General features: G+C 37.2%; 1 protein-coding gene across 1 annotated transcript in view; it reads left to right on the forward strand.

Annotated features, from left to right (window-relative positions):
- Positions 1-4,695: 4,695 nt before the first annotated feature.
- Positions 4,696-21,904, forward strand: part of LOC106072608 (uncharacterized) — a 36,539-nt gene continuing 19,330 nt past the window's right edge. Inside the window, exon 1 of the mRNA XM_056014794.1 lies at positions 4,696-4,714. The gene's annotated coding sequence lies outside the window, so the exon portion shown is untranslated. The remainder of the gene's footprint in view (positions 4,715-21,904) is intronic.

Genomic DNA, 21,904 nt, shown 5'->3' on the forward strand with positions numbered 1-21,904 from the left:
TAACTTGGTGCAACAACATCGCGCACACACACACATACACGCACAGTAACTTGGTGCAACAACATCGCGCACACACACACACACGCACAGTAACTTGGTGCAACAACATCGCGCACACACACACACACACAGTAACTTGGTGCAACAACATCGCGCACACACACGCACGCACAGTAACTTGGTGCAACAACATCGCGCACACACACACATACACGCACAGTAACTTGGTGCAACAACATCGCGCACACACACACATACACGCACAGTAACTTGGTGCAACAACATCGCGCACACACACACACGCACGCACAGTAACTTGGTGCAACAACATCGCGCACACACACACACATACATACACGCACAGTAACTTGGTGCAACAACATCACACACACATACACGCACAGTAACTTGGTGCAACAACATCGCGCACACACACACACATACAGTAACTTGGTGCAACAACATCGCGCGCGCACACACACACATACACGCACAGTAACTTGGTGCAACAACATCGCGCGCGCACACACACACATACACGCACAGTAACTTGGTGCAACAACATCACACACACACATAGACGCACAGTAACTTGGTGCAACAACATCGCGCACACACACACATAGACGCACAGTAACTTGGTGCAACAACATCGCGCACACACACACATAGACGCACAGTAACTTGGTGCAACAACATCGCGCACACACACACATACACGCACAGTAACTTGGTGCAACAACATCGCGCACACACACACACGCACGCACAGTAACTTGGTGCAACAACATCGCGCGCGCACACACACACATACACGCACAGTAACTTGGTGCAACAACATCGCGCGCGCACACACACACATACACGCACAGTAACTTGGTGCAACAACATCGCGCGCGCACACACACACATACACGCACAGTAACTTGGTGCAACAACATCGCGCACACACACACATACACGCACAGTAACTTGGTGCAACAACATCGCGCGCACACACACACACATACACGCACAGTAACTTGGTGCAACAACATCGCGCGCGCACACACACACATACACGCACAGTAACTTGGTGCAACAACATCGCGCACACACACACATACACGCACAGTAACTTGGTGCAACAACATCGCGCGCGCACACACACACACACACACGCACACTGAAAATAAGTTGGAAACAAAATGTCGAAAGATATGATGAGACCAGTGCTATCCTCATTAATTAATCGTTCTTCTCATTAACAATGCACGGGTAAATGTGTACAACGCTCTGTGTTCGTTTTCTGTGTGTGTGTCTTCAGTGTCTTAAACTAATAGTTGATTACGAGGCATACCTTCATCAACTTCAGCAAGATTTTAATGGATCTCAAACTAATCGTGCCTGCCTGTAAATAGCCACATAATCATATCGTATAGATATTTGGTGCACTCTCACCTATAGCAAAGTGGGGATCGTACGTCATGTGATATTCACGGGACTTATCATTAGACACGTTTACCAGTGACACCCATAAACGTGTACCAATGACTGCCATAACATAAGGCCAAAAAAGAGAAAAGTGAAAAACCTATTTTACTGTTTTAATTGTTAAAGCCTCCATTGAAGCGAGGACGCACGAGAATGACAATTAAAATTTATGATGACACAAGATCCAGTCCAGCAGGTCAACTTTCTTATTTAGTAAATAATGATCTAGACAATTATATCTTATAGACAGTATATTTCAACCTGATAGGACGATATTAGGCTAAGATAGTATTTACTACTATGTGTCTATGGTCCATCTGTTCTCCTGCTTCATTGAAATATCTCGCACTATGAAGAAATATTGAAACTAAAAATACAACCTGACTCGTGTTCTAACTCAATGCAGTCAAAAAATTCGGTTCAAAGAACGCGTGCATGTCATCAGGAGTTAAAAGAAACATAAAAAGGTTTATTTTTAGTCTACCAGGGCTAGGAGAAATATTCTTACATCGGAAGTTGTGTGATAATCTGTAGGAGAATGTTGCAGGCTATCTTTAGGTGTCTAGAATCATTTAGACATAAGTGATGTGCAATAACATGTTATATTTGACTACCATAACAGATAGATAAATAGATAGATAGATAGATAGATAGATAGATAGATAGATAGATAGATAGATAGATAAATATAGATAGATAGATAGATAGATAGATAGATAGATAGATAGATTGATAGATAGATAGATAGATAGATAGATAGACATATAGAGATAATTAGATAGCTATAGATTGATAGATAGATAGATTGATAGATAGATAGAGAGAGAGATACACGGATAGATTCCGAGATAGATAAATAGATAGATAATTCTTAGAAGTTGCAAGATTATTCCTTAAGATTAGGACGAATGAAATAACATCGTTACTTCCCTAGATTCTTATTTTATGTTTCCTTGGCTTTTGCTCTGTGTGTAGCAATAAGGGTTTATATCCCATCAATCGGAAACACAAGACTAGCCGTTGCTATCACAACCAAAACAAGTGTGGTGGAAAGCCTCGAAGTGAGCAGCCCTGATGACACACGAAATGCGAGGGTCAGCACAGGAAATGAATACAAATAGAATTTGATTTTGACGACTGCTGGAAACCAAGACAGATGAGAGAGGAAGTGAGAACTCGGGGTTGTTGGCCCTTGCATTATCGTTTGATTTGATATTATTAGTTATTTGTTGAGACTGTGAAAATGACGGCGAAAATAATTTATTTGTTGCACTTTTTTTATTCCAGTAATTTTGCATAGTGTAGTACACTGTCTGCTTGTATTAAGAAACTTATCAAATTCCATATGATGATAATCTGTTATCAAATTCCATATGATGATAATCTGTTATCAAATTCCTTATGATGATAATCTGTTATCAAATTCCTTATGATGATAATCTGTTATCAATCCCATATGATGATAATCTGTTATCAAATTCCTTATGATGATAATCTGTTTGTAGGGCAGCAGAAAGAGTAACACAAATATAATAAACACATCTCTGTATCATCATTTGTTTTTCTTGTTTACGAGCTCTCAAACCTAACAAAACACATTTTTCATATTTAAATAAGATCTGAAAATTTAAAACATAAAAAGCCGATGTTATGTACATGTGTACTTTCAACCCTTAGATATACATATATTTACATTTGTTATGTACATTCGTACATGCTACACATGTCACTTATCTCCCCTTAAATGTACATATTTACACCTAACCTACGTATGTACATATGTGTGCACGCAACATTTGTTTGTAACATGAGAACATGTGAGCATCAGAAGAAAATAATATATATACTTAAAAAAACAAACAAATCTTATATCAAGTATAGTTGTATCAATTAGTTTGGATCAGTCATATAATTAAATTTGTAATAGATCTAGAGTAACATTAAAAAATCATTTATGAAAAAAAAAGAGGTGGGGAACGACCTGAACTCAAACTCAAACCTTCTCAAGCCGACATTCTAACCACTCTGCTATGAGCATAGATTATTGTATAGTTAAATTTATATAGTCTCGTCCTATCTTATATTTGGGTTCACTAAGACTCTGACGACGACCTATAAAGGGGACTAATTCAGCTTATACCACCACTTCAGCCAAGTACAATTTTTTTCCTTTGTTCGAGATACTAAACATAATAATTTATTACCAATGAGGAATTACCTAATTGGTTATTATTGTATTGACCTTTTGTTGTCAGGAAAAGAAATAGCTGTGCAAATTGATCCCAGATCGGTGACAGAGAAATAACGTGTACAAACTTTTTACCAGACAGACAGAGTGAGTTGATAGAAGCTTTTGTAATAAAAAAAATTCTAGCCACAACTTTTCAGCATTTTCTTTATGTTTCAATATCATCCAAGATTTCATTTTGTTATTTCAGTCGCGTGCGTGTGTGTGTGTGTGTGAGAGAGTGTGTATGTGTGAGGAGACTTCTGACAATGTGAAATGTCTAAGAATTTTATTATGTTTATAAATGACGACATTTCACTGTCTGGCGTCACTGGCGATGACCTTGTGTGATAATGATTATTTTTAGCGTTTACCATATCTAAATATCATCTGACCATACACCATATCTGACAATAACCATAATCGTAACAATGACCAAATTTCATTAAGACTAGTCACTGCAATGACAAGGATTGTTTACTAAAAGTACTACATAATTAGTTTTTTTTCTTTTAAATAAATAAATAATGTAATAGTAGGTTAGTATATACTAACAAACACTTTACTGCATGTCTTTGAAGCTCTCTCTTTATATAAAGGCCTACCATACTTCAATAGTCCCATATTTCCATCAGCTCATGCATTCAACATGCCCTCCACTTAGATCCGTGGTTATGTCAGTACATTAGAATGACATTATCGGCGAGACAAATCAAGTACATTTACTAGCATCAAGTTCGGGCTATTGTCAATAATTGACTTTTATTTATGACATCATCTAAAATGTGTAGATTTGAATCAGCCCTCCCTTGGTTGAGTCATTTCTGGAGGTTAATCTTTACTTCATGATTGCATTATTTACTCTTTATAAACGGAGACCCGTTGTTAGCCTATCCTATGTTAAAAAAAAAAAAAAAAACTTGAGCGCGGTAATGAGATCACGTGACAAAAGAGGGTTGCAGACGATTCTGAACGTAGCCATTGTTTAGGTAGCCATTGTTTTCTTTGAAAAAGGTAAGTTTGTTTATATTGTGAGTTAGTTAGAGCCTCGAGGAGAACTGAATAACTTGTGGCGCTAAAAGCCATTACGTTTTTGCAAGCGAAAGCCTATTTAGCAGTTATCTGACTTCAAAGAATGCACATGAAACAAAATCTGATACTAGTGCACATTCACACAGCCGTTTGACCAAGTCTACTGAATTGATGAAGTCTACTACAAGTAAAAAAAACAAAACAAACTAGATTAGACTAACAAAACTAGACCAACAAAACTAGACTAACAAAACTAGACCAACAAAACTAGACTAACAAAACTAGACTAATTTATATAGAAATTTAAAGAAGGGAAAAGGGAAAGCAATAGGTAAAGAGAAGGAACAGAGTTATGTCAACAAGATAAAAGGATGTAAAAAAAAGAAAAAAGAAAAAAAAAGTAGAAGAGTTCGAGTCAGAGAAAAAAGAGAGACGGACAAGAGAGTGTTACGAAGAAAGAGCAGGAGTAGAGAGTGTTGAAGAGAGAAAGAAAATAAGAGTAGGAGAGAGGGAGTTAGAGAGAAAGAGGATAATTTGTGTCCGAGAGAAAGAAAAAAAAATGAGTCACGGAGAAAGAGAAGGCTGAGAGAGTGTGTCAAGAGAAAGTTGAATATACAGAGTTAAACATTAATGTACAACCCTTTTTACAAAGCCTATATCAACTCACTCTTTCTGTCTGGTCAAATGTTTGAACACGTTATTTCTCCCGCAGCCAATTTCGGATCAAGCTAAAATTTTGCACAATTATTTCTTTTACCTGACAAAACAGGAATTATTTTTAAAAAATTAACCCATTACTTAATTAACTATTGTTAATTAATTATTTTGTTTGGTATCTCGAACAAGGGAAAGAAATTGTACTCAATGATATGGTGGTATACGTTGACTTCGTAGGTAGCCGCTTTAAAGTTTGAAGCTAACAATAGAACCTTCTGCTTTCATAAGCGATTCGCTGGAATAGTGGCTAGCATATTGGCTTAAAGAGGCTGTGGAGATTTTAGCTCTTGTTCGAATTTAGATCGTTCAGACAAATTATAGGATCATAGCGTATTGTGAAAGAAATTGCGCTAAACAAAAACAATTGATAAAAATATTTCTAATCGCACGGGTTTATTATTGTTAGTCTAGATATATTACACATTTTTACATGACTGATTCAAACTAATTGATACGACTAAGCCTAATATAATATAATAGCCGTAATTGTGTAATCTGGTGAACGAAGCTCCTCGCGCCTCAAGCTAATGAAGAATTACTTTAGTTCAACAATTCTCGTAGATAGATTTCAGATCTTATTTAAGTATAATTTGTAACGTTTGTAACTAGCTTGATCGTATAAAGATGATCTGTTTTGTTCAGCAAGTAGTCTTGTTTTGTTCAGACCACAGACGTCAATGGAATGCTGGTACACTGGAGGATTTTGACCGTTACACGTTCAAGAATGATAAGTAGATTCAAGAATGATGGGTAGATTCAAGAATGATGGGTAGATTCAAGAATGATGGGTAGATTCAAGAATCGCTTTGGTGCTGAAGTTGAAATGTATTCTTCAAAAAATGTTTTGGAAACGTCTCACGCAAAAACAGTTTGGAAAGTCCTACTGTAAAAGAAAACAAAGCACTGCAGGATTTATCTACCTTTGTATGTAGAGCGAATCTCTTAACATTTTGACGAACTTAAAAAAATCGTTTTTAGTTTTAAAATAAACTCACGAAAAAATAAACTTTAAAAAATTATAGGACATTTTTTTTAGAAAGTCTTCTTAACAATAACGCTCTCTTTTTTTTTCTTTCTCTCACTTTCTTTCCATCACAAAAAAAAAAAACAACAAACTTTGAGAATCTGTCCATGACTCTTGAATTCGATCACTCATGCAAAATTTTCGCCAGCTTTCAGAAATTGTTCACACGTGAAAAGCACAAACACACACACACAAAGAGATAAGCATGCGTCACTTTCACACTCATGGCCCCAGTTTTACACACACACATCACTTGATCTCCAACAAAAAACAACAACAACAACAAACACACACACACACATGTACATCTACATTTGGACTTTTAAATGTCGTCTGTCTGACCATAGACAATATATATATCTTCTATGGTCTGAGCGATCTTCTCAGGATTTCATTTTTTTTTTGTTGTAAAAATAAAAACAAATCTTTCTTCGCTACGTTCTTGTATACATGTGTTGTGTCATGTTTGTTTTGAGTAGGATTTCATTTCATACACGACTTTAACCATGCATTTTAGGAATATGTATCCTTTTGTTTAGAACAATGTAGACATGGTTTAAGGTAATTTTATATAATTTCTTTTTATTTCATTATGCTTTTTAAAGTGCACTTTTTAAAGGAAATCTCGGAAATTTTTATTTTTTAGATAAACTATTCTGTATCTTCTCTCACGAGATACACAACTATTATACATCTTCTCTAACGGAGCACAGAACTATTGTGCATCTTCTCTCACGAGGCACACGACTATTCTGTATCTTCTTTCACGAGTTACACAACTATTCTGCATCTTCTGTCACGAGATACACAACTATTGTGTATCTTCTCTCACGAGACACACGACTATTCTGTATCTTCTCTCACAAGATACACAACTATTCTGCATCTTCTCTCGTGGGACACACAAATATTCTGTTGTTGTTTTTTTCTTACACGGGACACACATTTATTCTGAATTCGTCCACACAACTATTTTGTTGACTCTTACACTTGATTACACAACAATGTCAATAATAACAGCAACCACTTACATCAGCAACACCGCACCAGTAAGAGAGCAGAGCTTCAGTCTAACACCACGGGGCCCGAGTCAGATCCTCTTCCCAGTCAGACGCTCGGCTCATTAATCAGTCACATACCCCATTTCACGTGCAGGCAGAAGGGAGGGAACTCAGGTAGTAAGTGAATCTCTGCTTAATGAACCACTAACAACTGTGACCTACACATCGAGGTGGAAGGGTTCCTACACTGGTGCGTTATGAGGTCACCACTTCCAAATCAAATCGATAGTGTGTCAGGATGAAAATAGATTTTAAAAATATTTGAAAAGAAACGCTAAAATGTTGTCCTGTATATGAAACACAAAACTAAGCAACGGGATCTGTAAGTGCTTTTTTTTTTTACAATTCTTCTTTCCAGCTTGTTAATTCTTCATTGGAGGGTGGGCACTGGACACGAGTCTCGAAAACGGCTCCTAGAAATTTGACTGTTGATATATGTTTTTCGGAAAAGAATTACTAGCTAACTGGCCACAATGGGGCACCACGCAGGTTCTGTTGACCATTCGGTCATGATTTCCAGGGCTAGAAATCCGACTCAAATATTCTTTTTTTTCCTTAAATAAATTCAAACATTTTCTTTGTATCTATTTTAAACCTATTCAAGAAGGCTCGGATGACATGTGGAGTTCTTAAAACATACTTTCCTCAAAAGGAAAATTTTCTTTCAAATATCTATTTTTTAGTTGTCAAGTTGGAGAACCTCTGGCTAAGATTTACTGCTAAGTAACACAATCTTTTTGTAATTGTTCAGAAACAAGAGTCCATAAACAACTCTCACCACTATCACTCAAATATATTTCCATTCCTGTTCGGCTTCTCTTGATTTCTTCTTTGTGACTCGCCTTTGCCTTACTACCTTGCTGCTTTCATGCTTTATCTTCTACTATCAGCCGTCCAGATAATCTGCGTATTTTTTTGTTAACTGTTTACATTATCCTTCGTCTGCTAGTGCTATGATCACGTGACGATCGGAGATAACTCTTGGCTTATCTTTTATTTCTCTCCCCCTTATCCTGTCTAAAGTGTATCTTCATTCTCATCAATTTATCACACTAATGCTGACGAGTAAACTAGTTGAATAATGGAGAAATGTGTATGCAAGGTTTGTTTGTGACAAAACAATCAGAAAACCAGCTTGTTTTTCTCTATTGAGACTGAAACAACCAAAGCTTTCAGCTCATGGGTGCTGTTAGATTTAGATATAGAGCCTAATTGAAATACATTGGAACTACCTTCCAAATATTGACACAAATTAAATCACGATAAAATTTTATTACACGCAATGAATCTCAAACAATATTTCATGTTGATATTGTCTGATTTGAATGCCACACATTGTGATAGTTCATGATCGTATCAATTAGTTTAGCGATGTGTGGTCATGAGTGAGAAATAAAATAGTCGGACTCGACACTGGTGTGGAGGCGTGGTGGTCGAGGGTTAAATTTTTGGCTTCCTAAACGAGGGATCACGAGTTTGAATCCGTGAAATTTTTAAGGTCTGTAAGGGGTAACCTTTACCTTATCTTTACCTTTCGTTACAGATTAGTGAATATTTTAACACGGCCCAAAGGTGTGTGTGGTGATGACAATTAAACTCTACACCTTTTTCGTAGTTGACAGCGAATTTGAGACTCATTAGAACATGGACTTTGAACATATTGTAATAACTGAAGGGAGGCAAACTCAACGAGACATAGATGTTTATTTACAAGACATCACAAGATGTTTATTTACAGGACATCACAAATACATGTAGAACACATGTCTTGAGCACATCATCTTTACATCAGCTCTCCCTTGGGCGGAAATCTTTCTCTCTCTCTAATGTCAACATCCGACTTAGTCTTGTCACTAATAGTGCGCACCTTTCTCAACTCCTCTTCCTCTCCCCCCATTCATCTAGTCCATCCTCGTGCGCTGGTGCGCAAGCCATAGAGTCACCACAGAACAAGGTCATTACAATATATTTGTTCACTTTGAACATATATTTGTTCCAATTCTTTTGTTATCTCTCTTTGTAGTCGATTATGTTATTACAATGTTTTACGTGTTTCGGAAGTTTCCCTAAAAAGTTGAAGAGAATCTACTGACTCCCTCCCGCTAGGGGGGATGAAAAGGCAGGGTATGAACCCGGGACCGTCGAGAGAACTGAACGACAGTCCAGCGCGCATACGGCACGGCCAGACAAGTATCCGAGTATTGTATGTAGGTCTAGCAATGTTCCTTTAATTCCTCCTTTCCTTGCCTCCCATCTCCTAAAAAAAACAAAAACAACAGCAAAACGACCATTGCCAGGTTGGCGAGTAGTTTTTTTTTTTAAATGTCTGACCAATTTTTCTTTAAGCTCCGAATGCAAGACGATTAATTGTATCCATTGCTTTCATATATTATTATCCTTTGCTTTATTATTTAGGAAGAGGGGCAGAGGTGTCAGTTTTGTAAATGGTTGGAAGGGAGGGGGCGAGCAAAAGGTAAATAAGTAGGAGGAGTTAGAAATGTTGGGATCATCTCAATTAATTTACCTCATAACTCGGGCGTTGACCTGGTCCCTTACTATGTTTTTAAATAATATTTTCTCACCACGGTTTCTAATATAATTGACTGAGCCGTTATATCGTCTGCATAGCAACTACTTAGCAGACGGTACAAAAAATACACTGAACACACAAATTAAGCACACTGTAAACATTGATTTCAATTTAATATAACTCGCTTCAAGGGCGTAGAACTGGTTCCCTAGTTACGGTTTACAATATCGTTTTCACGACCCTGATATCAACTTCGCAACTACAGCTTAGCAGACGATAAAAATATACACGAAACAAACAAACAACTTACAAAACAATGTAGATCTTGTTCCTGCTCTATTGCGCGGTAATTGCACCGATGTCTGTGCGGTGTTGTCGATAAACACAAGAATGATGCTGATATTTGTCTAAACGTTATAGTTCGTGTCCGGTTATTGGTTTGCCTGTGTATGCAGGATACATCGGTAGTTGTAGGCCTATTTTATGTATAAGTGAACTGGTAGACCATGGAATCCAATGATCTGTGCACCTTCAGCTAGGCACATCTCGACTCATCTGCCCACCAAGACTCGGAATCATCGTTACCCCAGAAGCGAACTTTTGCTGGTGGCAAGTGAGGCGACCATGACAGGCCCTGCGCCCGAGAGAGGTCCCGCAATAGAACTATTCTTCTGTGACCACTAGTTCACCATAAAAATCGGCTGGAGAAGGGGGGCACAAAAGGCCCTCCTCGGGTTCTCGCTAAGTGTTAAGGCCTTCTCTGGTTACCCGGCCATATGATCCAGCAAATCTGATTCCATCCTTTTTTTTTATCCTGGACCACCCTCCTATTCCGTCTTTACTATCCCCGATGTTAATATGTTTCCTTCCTGCTTTAAACCAACCATCAGCATCATGCCCAATGCCCCATCATCTGTAGCATGTTTCAGTTCAGTGCCCCATCACCTGTATCATCGTTCAACTCCATGCCCCATCATCTGTATCATCCTTCAGTTCTATGCCCCATCATCTGTATCATGTTCAGCTCAATGCCCCATCATCTGTAGCATGTTTCAGCTCAATGCCCCATCATCTGTATCATGTTCAGCTCAATGCCCCATCATATGTATCATGTTCAGCTCAATGTCCCATCATCTGTATCATGTTCAGCTCAATGCCCCATCATCTGTATCATGTTCAGCTCAAAGCCCCATCATCTGTATCATGTTCAGCTCAATGCCCCATCATCTGTATCATGTTCAGCTCAATGCCCCATCATCTGTATCATGTTCAGCTCAATGCCCCATCATCTGTATCATGGTCAGCTCAATGCCCCATCATCTGTATCATGTTTCAGCGCAATGCCCCATCATCTGTATCATGTTCAGCTCAATGCCCCATCATCTGTATCATCGTTTAACTCTCTGCACTCTATGTACCAAACAACAACACCAGTGTTGCCCCAGTTAACCTCAATCCGCCGGTTGCCCTGACCCCAGCTTGATTATTGCCTCGTGCTACCTCTGTCTCCTGGCCACCCTAACCTCAAAATCATTGTTGCCCCGAGCCACAGCAAAGCTGAAGGTATTTCGTGAGAAGTGAGTGCCACCTGCTAAGGTATTCTGGGCTGTGTTGATCACTGCTAGATAAACTGTTTGGATTTAACGGAGATTTCAGGCATTTTTTGTTTGTTTCAGTTGAGTAAACGTCAAGATTATTTTGGGCAACCACCCCCTCCCATAGCGTCATTTATATGCCCTTTCCCTAACACTAAATCTGATATCTATTTGCCTTTCCAAAGTCAGACTTACTTACTTAATGAAAGTACATACATGAAGCACACACATCCATAGTGAAGATTTGAATAGTGGCAGAAAATAAACATTGGTGTTTCCGGTCTACAAAGGAGTTTAGTTGTTTTTTGTGTCCTCCTTTTCTTTCTTGTCCTCTCTTTTTATTTCATGTCCTCCCTTTCTTACCTGTCAAGTGGTGCCTGAGCGATAAAGCGCTTGGCTTCCGAACCAAGGGGTATCGGGTTTGAATCCTTGTGAAGACTGGGATTAAAAAAATTTTTGGTATTTATAGGCTCAACTCTATTGAGTACAAGATGTGGACACGTTGTGCTGGTTACTTGACATCTCGAATCACAAGTGAAGTTAGACACGTGACTTCCTTTATCTTATTGTCCCTTTTCAAAAACTCTATGTGGATGTAACATTTATTCATTGTTGTAGTTTTAATATTTAAGTCATTGGTTAATATGCATGGCTGAATGCTTAACGCAAAGTAACGTCTGTATTATATAAGATAAGATAATTCTAATAACTGAATGAGAAATAAGATATAGACCTAGAACTACGTGTGTCATCACGTTAATTTATTTTGTTTAAACTAGGGAAGGAGTTTTGCAAAGCTTATATCAACTCACTCTGTCTGTTACAAATTATTCATTGTCGAAGACAATACAAGAATAAATTAAAAAAAACAAATTAATTAGTGGTAATTAATTATGTTTGTTTTATATACAAAAGGGGGGATAAATCTTGCAGATTTGAGAAATTGCAGTAATTGTACGGTTCTTTCCATTATACAAGCATTATTTAAAAAAAAAAAAAGAACTTTTATATTTCGCTTGTCGATACGTTTTGAGAATCCATGACAAGCAACCATTAGTATGGATCGTGACGGTGTCAACTACTCTTGAACTCATCCACTCAGGCTTATTCAATTCTAATGATGACATTTAAAAAAAAATGTACACAGTTGTCAGCAGCTGGCCTGAATCCAATCAATGGAAGTACGAGGTCGTGTCAGTATTGTGCTATAGATTTATTGAACTCCATCCACGACAAATCTCTTCCGATACAAAGACGGTAAAACATTGAACTCTGCACACGACAAGACGGAAAAACAAACCAATGACGGGCTTCAGAGCAGTACGTTAGCAGTAAGTCTAGTATATAGAGCAGTAAGTCTAGTAGACAGAGCAGTACGTTAGCAGTACGTCTAGTAGACAGAGCAGTACGTTAGCAGTAAGTCTAGTACATAGAGCAGTACGTTAGCAGTAAGTCTAGTAGGCAGGTCAGTACGTTAGCAGTAAGTCTAGTACATAGAGCAGTACGTTAGCAGTACGTCTAGTAGACAGAGCAGTACGTTAGCAGTAAGTCTAGTACATAGAGCAGTACGTTAGCAGTAAGTCTAGTAGGCAGGGCAGTGCGTTAGCAATAAGTCTAGTACATAGAGCAGTACGTTAGCAGTACGTCTAGTAGACAGAGCAGTACGTTAGCAGTACGTCTAGTAGACAGAGCAGTACGTTAGCAGTAAGTCTAGTAGACAGAGCAGTACGTTAGCACTAAGTCTAGTAGACAGAGCAGTACGTTAGCAGTAAGTCTAGTAGACAAAGCAGTACGTTAGCAGTAAGTCTAGTAGACAGAGCAGTACGTTAGCAGTAAGTCTAGTAGACAGAGCAGTACGTTAGCAGTAAGTCTAGAAGAGTCAAGAAGATGGACACAAAATAAGAGTTTCAAAATTTTTTAAATTTCATTTTTTTTTTTGTTGATAGACATGAAGTTCAATTATTATTATTATTGCTATTAGATTAAGGCGTAAAATGTAACGAATATATTGTTACAGAACTTAGAACGGTTAAATAATGTAGGCCAGATCAATTGAATCATATTTATCTATATTTTAGCTACATTTGTGAGCTGTATAGATCTACACATGAAACTCTGGAGTTTAATGAGTTATTTCTGAAGAAAGGAGGGGGTGGGGGGAGGCAATGGGTGAGGTAGTCACTTAGTTGGAGTTTGATCTTCGTAGTGAAATGGCGAGTATGGTTTTGGTATTTGGGAGAGATGTCATGTTTCTTTTGACGTTACTTGTGGCTCGTACTTTGAAGAATTAGAATTTATTCTTATTATCAATACAATTATATTTATCATTCTGGGTCCTGGAAATAGAATTTACTGTGAATCTTTAAAATATTTAAAATTAAATACGTTCCTCTTTAAGACATTACCATCTATGAGGAAGATGGTGTAAAGGTCATCTGTTTCTGTTGCCCGTAGTTAACGAGCGTGTCACGGGGCCAGCACAACGACCAACCGCCTTTACTTTTCCCCAATTAATGTCAGAGCTGGGTGGAGGCGCCCTAAAGATCCCGAAATTAAAATCCCAGGGTTCGAATCCGGGATCTTCTGTTTGGAAGCCCAACGCTTTATCCCTCAGCCACAGCGCCTCCACAATCTTTGTGTTTCAGTAGGCCCTAATGTTTGTGTAACGTTATGTTTCTGTGGGTTCATTTTAGACATCGAAATGAACTTTATTTTTTTTCTCTTTTTGCTAATTTTTCATAGAGACTTTAATGTGAGAACTCTTTGTTTTACACACATTTACCACATTTGAGTTAACACTAGACACATTTTCTATCATTTTCAAATCTTTAAAAGAAATATAGAAATAAAAAATAGCAATAAAAAAATACTTCAAAAAAAAAAAAAAATCCTATATAAAGCATACTTGTATCAATGAGTTTGTATCAGTCATGTAGTTTAATTTGTAATAGACCTAGACTAAAAATACAAAGTATTTATAAAAATAAAAGGGAGGAAAGACCTGAGTTCGAACTCATGGCTCAAACCTCAACAGGCTTTTCAATCCAACACGGTAACCACTCTGCTAGTGGAGAGCTTATGAAGATGGAAGATTGTATAGTTATCTATTGTTTCTATAGTCTCGACCTATTTTTCAGGTTTGTCCTCACTAAGAATCAGACGACTAATTCAGCTTATACCACCACTTCAGTCAATTACGATAACTTTCCCTTGTTTGAGATACCAAACAAAATAATGACCTACCAATAGTTAATTAACTAATTGGTTAATTTTTTAAATTGATTCTTGTCTTGTACAAAATTTCAGCTTAATCCGAATTAGGGTGTGAAAGAAATCCCATGTACACTCAGACACACAGGCAGAGTACGTTGATCTACGCTTTGTACAAATGTTAATATTAAAAAGAAAGTACGCATTCGTTTGTTACCTTCTCCTGTACAGCGCAAACTGATTGAACTTAAAAAGATCTTGAGATACCGGAAGTAATTAGCAGGACATTGCTAAAGGTGACTTAGAACTAGCAGCAGACAGACACAGGCGCTCAGACTCGATACTTGGGTGCATTTTCTTTTCAATGGAGCAAGCCATCAGTGGCTGGATGAAAGTGGACCACTTTAAGCTGTAAAGTTAATAAGTGAAAGAAAATTCCATCCCCCAGTGTTTTTAATGTGCCGACATTGCCCCCTCTCTCTGTACTCAAGTCTGAGTAGCCAATGGAGTCTCTACTTTATTTGGTCTTGAACTCTTTGGATGCGGTCTTTTCTGTATCCCTGCTATTCAGTTGTCCAAACTATAGCTCTGACAATGAAATAGTAACTCAGAATTAGAAGAAAGAGAATTAAAGATAAACCAAAATGATTTCTTATTATAAGATTGTATTTGGCACAAATAATTAGGAAACGCTATTGCCTCTCCCATTCGTTGGGAAGAAGAAAAAAAACATTGTTTGTGGGGGGGGGGGGGGGGCGGGTATACCAGGTTACTTTTAAAGATATGTAAAATACAAATAAAAACTCGTTAAAAATCTGATAATTTGATTCAAATTCTCTTTGTACATATCGAACCAAAATAACCTTCTGTAAGCAAAGAAATAATAAAGATAGGGACACTAACCTGCTCAATATTAATAAACTCATTAAACTGCACACATTATATTGATTTTTCTTCCAAACTTAATAGTATTCTACTATACTAACATAGAATGTTTTTTTAATTAACAAAGAGGAAAAAACCTTCCATGAAAATATCAAAGTTTTTGAGCCTTTCGAAGACTTGAGATGGATAAATATTCAAAGACTTAACATTATCCAGGGACTGAGAAATATTAAAAGAATTTTCATTTTTTCGGAGACTTGGGAAAATTGAAAAACTTTGCATTATTCGAATTATCTTATCTTATCTTATCTTATATGATACAGACGTTACATCAAAAAAGAAGATGATTACGTACTACGCGTCATGCATTAACAGACTTACAGAGAAGAGTGTATATGTGTGTATGTGTATTTGTGATGCTGCTACTGCTAAAGTTTGAGTTGATAAATGTACAACTTTTAAACTACAATCTAGGACATCCAAATATTCCTGGGTCTAAGGTTAGGAATCATTGCAAATGATAATCTGCTTGATAAATAGTGAAGGGATGTAATTCATCTCCACCGTGACACCCCCGTCTGATCGGATCAATGATTGAATCCGCTACCAACGTAATAGTGTAATGACAACCTTCTCAAGTCACACTGTTGACATTAATCAGTTTCCTGTTGCCGTCATTTAGACCCACGTGACTTAACGTGACATTAATCTTCTAGAGAGAACGTGACAACAAATACGTGTCTTTTTTTGAGATTTGAACGAGAAATCGCTGAGACTTTGAGAGAAAAATAATAGTCTACAAATAGACAAACACACTTCTTCACATAGGTAGGTATTATAGATTTAAGATAAAGTAATACATCTTCACTTAGAGTGGAGTACCATTCTCATCAGATCAATGACTGGATCAGCTAGCAACATATTAGTGAAATGCCGTTCGGAATCGGATGTTGTAGTTTTGAAATCTAAGTCCAGACTATGTATTACCAAGCAAACAAACGCACAACAAAGAATCTATTCACATTGACTTTAGTAAAAGTAACGTTCGTTCTACAAATATTGTCTTAACATAAAGTCTGAAACTATTTTCGTGGGAAGATTGAAACTCTGCGTATGCACTTTGTTTTTTGTCCTGTAACTTTTTATTGTTTAAACGTGATATTCTAGTGAGTGAATTTAATTTGTAAGTAATAAAGAAAACGAGATAATTAAAGATTTTCTTTCTTAAGAAATGTGACAGGTTTTTGTGTCTGTGCAATTGACGTTCAGATTTGTGTTGAGAGATGCAGCCATTAAGGTGGACGAAGTGGTAGTCATCTAGATCTAGGATTTATGTAGCTGAAACACAGACATATTGTATAACATATATAGGTATGTGATCTGAGGCAATTGAAAGACTAGAAAAAAAAAGAGAAAGTCGCGACCTATATATCTATGTAATATTTCGAAAGATTTATTAAAACGTCAGTAACTTTTTTTTTGGGCGATCCGTAACTGAAACAAAATGGCGTAGCTAAGGGGGTTTGAGGGAGGGTCCGAATTCAAAAGTGCCCCCGGGGGCCCCAAATGAATGTCCTATTTTTTTTTTAGATTACATAATACGCCACTACCATGTAATCTTGCTATTCAAGTGGAGCCAAAAATACTAGACAAGCAAAGATCTAGATTCTAGATGATGTTATAGATGCTTTGCTGATCAGAAATCATGACATGAGGCGATATGATTTGAGATTTGTCACGTGTGCATTATCTCGCCAATAAACAACGGTATTAGTCATTTAAACAGTCTTAATAATTATTCTTTCTTAAGTTTACTTATAATTGTACCAAATTGGAATTTAGACTTATATATTTATTAAGTACATAATCTCGTATGAAAATGCAGAGGCCCCTAAAAAGATCAAGCGCCCTCGGCCCCGAAATCCTTCTGAAACATAAAAAATCAAACAACATTCAAATAGTATCCATGGAAAAAAAAATTATCAACATTCTATTTAATTAATAATGTATACAAGTCAAAGGCGATGACATGGCGAGATAAGTTTAGAGGGAGGGCTATAAGGAGATATTTTTTTTTAAAGTTTTCAGGTTTTACTAATAACCAAAAGAAAGAGAATACGACTCTAATTGAGAAGATTTCTAATGGAAATAAAAACAACAATAAACTAGCTGACATAACAAAGACATTTTTAAATACAAATGAAGATCTACATATTTTGTGGATCGTCACGAACGCTGTTGATAATCACGTGACCAGTTTGTTTCCGACTGAGTTCAAATAGGCGTCATTAGCAGAAGAGAAACATTCAAATGAATCCGTTAGAATCACTCAAAATTTTAAACAAAGCCCTGCGTCATTATTGATAGCGTGCATCACGCAAGTGAATACCTGAATCACTCTTCAAATATAATCATTACATCACAAAGTTCGTGATTTCAATTATTGAGCATACAATTAAACAGCACAACCAGGACCTTATTTGGATTGCTTTTGTCTTGTTTTGGGGCTCCAATAAAAATGTTAATTTGTTTCGAGAGTTGTTTTTTTTAAACAAAATCACGACCATAATTGCGACGTTCATTTGCTGAAAGTGCTTTTCTATTTTTCATTATTATTTTTATTTATTTTACAAGAATTGAAAATTTGGATGGAAAAGTATCGATATAGAGAAAATGTGCTTATTTCAAGTCATACCTATTATTAACACCTTAAAAAATTCGATTTGTTTAGAAAAAGGTAACGTTACATCATTCGCCAGATACACCATTGTTTACTAAGTTACTAAGTCTATCATTTGTCACCAGGGCGTAACCTTAGAATTCTGCAAGCAGAAACTCGTGTAGAGGCAGGACTGCGGGAATTAAAATCAGTTTTCAAGGGTCAAGCAATAGATTTAATCTGATTTCATCCGCATGTTGGTCGTGCACTTTAACTACGAGTTTGTCTAACACAAACTCCCTTCGTTATTATGTGTGAAAGACCTCTATTTATAATTCTTTAACCTAAAATGAAACCCTCTTTTTTTAACAAAAGAAGTTTATATTTGAGCCATAAACTGTCACAAATCGTGCTTGCTAGCTCAGTGTTGTATAGACTTGAAATATTTATAGTTCAGTGCTCCTAGTAACAACCCAGTACGCATTAAAATACGAGTGAGTAGCTTCCTTCTGTGACGTAAGACTAACAGTTTAAGTGTGATCTTGACCTTTGTCTCCAGAGAGTTGGGTAGAAATGGTTTCATCGGTAACATAACATTCTTATGGACTTCTTTATTCTTTTTTTAAAAGAAGAATGATGATTAATTCATACTTGATTATTTTTTTACGGTTCAATTTTGTTAGACAAACAAATACAACCAATATTTGAATATCTAATGATTGTCCACTTTGTACATCTGTTGATTATAAGCAATCAGCATGTTCAGTAAAGTTATATATTGGATACGCTGGAAAACAAAGGGAAGGCCACGATTTCGAAGGATCAGATGTAAAGGCAGCACTATGCCGAAGCATTTCCTAGGCCCTAACACCCGGTAATTGATCGTTGCCTGTACGTCTCAGGGACCTTAACTCGAGACTTAATAATACATGGTATGTAACAGAAGATATCAATGTTGTCAAAATAAAAAAAAAAGATTAGAAACAAGCTCAGAGGGACACATTGAGCCGGCTGTTTGGTAAGCAAGAGCAGGTAAAAAAAAATAAAAAAGAAAGTCGCAAAATATCACGATATCTATTTTCTAGTTTTTGATATCTAAACGTGACAAGCAGACGGACTGACAGACAGACCACACAAAACTAATTGCGCCTTCTTCCCTTTACTGGGAACGTAAATATTTTCACTTGAAAAAAAGTTGTTTTTTTATTAATTCATTTTAAAAACTAATTGTTAGCTGAACTATGAGCACAACTTCACATTTCGGCTGTCTCTGATAAATAGATTTTAACATTTACAGCGTTCACCTGGATGAATCATTTTGGTTGCGAGAGTTTCTATGTCTTAGTTAACCAATCATGTCACTTCGAACGCGATACTCTCAACACCACATTTCTCCTCCACATCGTCCTGTCTTGTTGAGTTGGAGCGACATAGATCTACTTTTTTTTTTTACAGCTTCAACCTGCAGTGGCTTCACTAGTGAGTAGAAATAGATACTAATAATGGACAAAAAAATAGTGTGGGCGGGGGAGCAGGTTAGGGGATTGTGGGAATGCTAACCCAATAACAAACCTTTACCTCAACCATACTTTGCCTACCCCCTTCCCACCCTTGAGTCTCCCCCTCCCAACCACTACCACGCTGATCCCATACACCAAAAAAAAAAAACAACTACTAACGATTCCTTGATGATGCAACGTCTGCTGGCTCAGCACAGAAAACACAATTAATGTTTCGCTACTGCAATAGTTATTACGTAGTATGAATGTTTGTAGTCAATGTTCTAATGACAGATGCGGTTGTAGTGAAAAAGGAGTGTGCGAAGAGAGGTGGGGTGTGTGTGTGTGTGGAAGGGGGGGGGGGGAGAGAGACAAGAGAAAGTCGGCCAAATGCTGACTAAAGATAATCCAACGAAAGAGAAAACATGTGAATAATAAATGCGTGAGAGACACTAGGAACATGAACTTGGAGGTTTTCTTGCGGGTATCTCCGGACTAGTAACTTGCAATCATGGCAGATAATCTTTAGACTAGTAACTTTCAATCATGGGAGATAATATTTAGACTAGTAACTTGCTATCATGGGAGGTAATCTTTAGACTAGTAACTTGCAATCATGGCAGATAATATTTAGACTAGTAACTTTCAATCATGGGAGATAATATTTAGATTAGTAACTTTCAATCATGGGAGGTAATATTTAGATTAGTAACTTTCAATCATGGAAGGTAATATTTAGACTAGTAACTTTCAATCATGGATGGTAATATTTAGACTAGTAACTTGTAATCATGGGAAATAATCCTTAGACTAGTAACTTGTAATCATGGGAGGTAACATTTGGACTAGTAACTTATTATAACGTAAAATGATATTCAGACTAGTAGGTATCTAGGCTCTCTGTAAACTGCACCACACGACACTATCAACTCAATGAACTTTGACGCAAGGCTCCAAAATAATGTCCAATAAATCACAGCCACCACAAATGTTAAAAATAGTGCATCCGTATCAACCGCAGTATCGAACTCTGTACTAGCCTCTACTATTATCCCGAACTTGCATTGGGTTCAATTGTTCATGACTGACTTCACACACTGGGCTCGTTGTGGCGGACTTAATCACAGATCAAGATCAAAACTCTCGTCTCGTATTCGCAACGAACCGTCGTAATTCGCCGTGCCGAACCACACCGCTGAACCGCACCGAACTGAACCAAGCCGTCTTGACCGTGACACCTTCGCTCTTTATACAGGGTCCCCAAAGGACCTCTAGAAACCGACGGAACGTCGCTCGACCCTTCTAGTTGATAAAATGACTAAATCCGACTTGACTGGCCCAGAGCACTCTGTGTAATTTGTATCAGCTGGCTACACACACAACTATCCTTATCCGCATCACCACCAGAGTTATAATACTATGCAGATAAGTAACTTGCAATCATGGGAAATAATATTCAAACATGTCACTTCATTGAAAAATAAAGTTTTCATGTACTTACTAATAGCAAGCATAGTGCATTAAAACAAAATTAATAGACAAAAACTTTCAAATCATAATTTTTTGTTCTGGCATTGTACTTGACTCATTGAAACTGGCTGGTCGTGTGGTATGCACTCTAGACTGTCTTCTCGACGGTCCCAGGTTCGAACCCTTCCCAGTGCCATCACCCGCCGTTCTGCGGAAGGTCTGGGCTAGGATGTAATAATCTTCAATTGAGATGAACCATCGCAAACATACAAACCCAACATTGTAGACTAATGTTAAGATTTTGTGTGCTATGAAATAGTGCATTATTCTTTCATTATTCTTTCGTTATAATAACCATCGTTCTCAAAACTAGACAGAATTTTACTGAAGCTCGAAAAGGGCTAAAAATATTTTATTATTATATTATATTAAATTATTTTTCTAGATGATTGCCCGCGTGCTCTCTGAGGTTGATAGCCTACAAAAGAAAGCAATGAGAGGATATAAAGAAAGATAGATAAC

The sequence above is a fragment of the Biomphalaria glabrata genome, chromosome 1, assembly GCF_947242115.1.
Source record: "Biomphalaria glabrata chromosome 1, xgBioGlab47.1, whole genome shotgun sequence".
In the NCBI taxonomy this organism is placed as follows: Eukaryota; Metazoa; Mollusca; class Gastropoda; family Planorbidae; genus Biomphalaria; species Biomphalaria glabrata.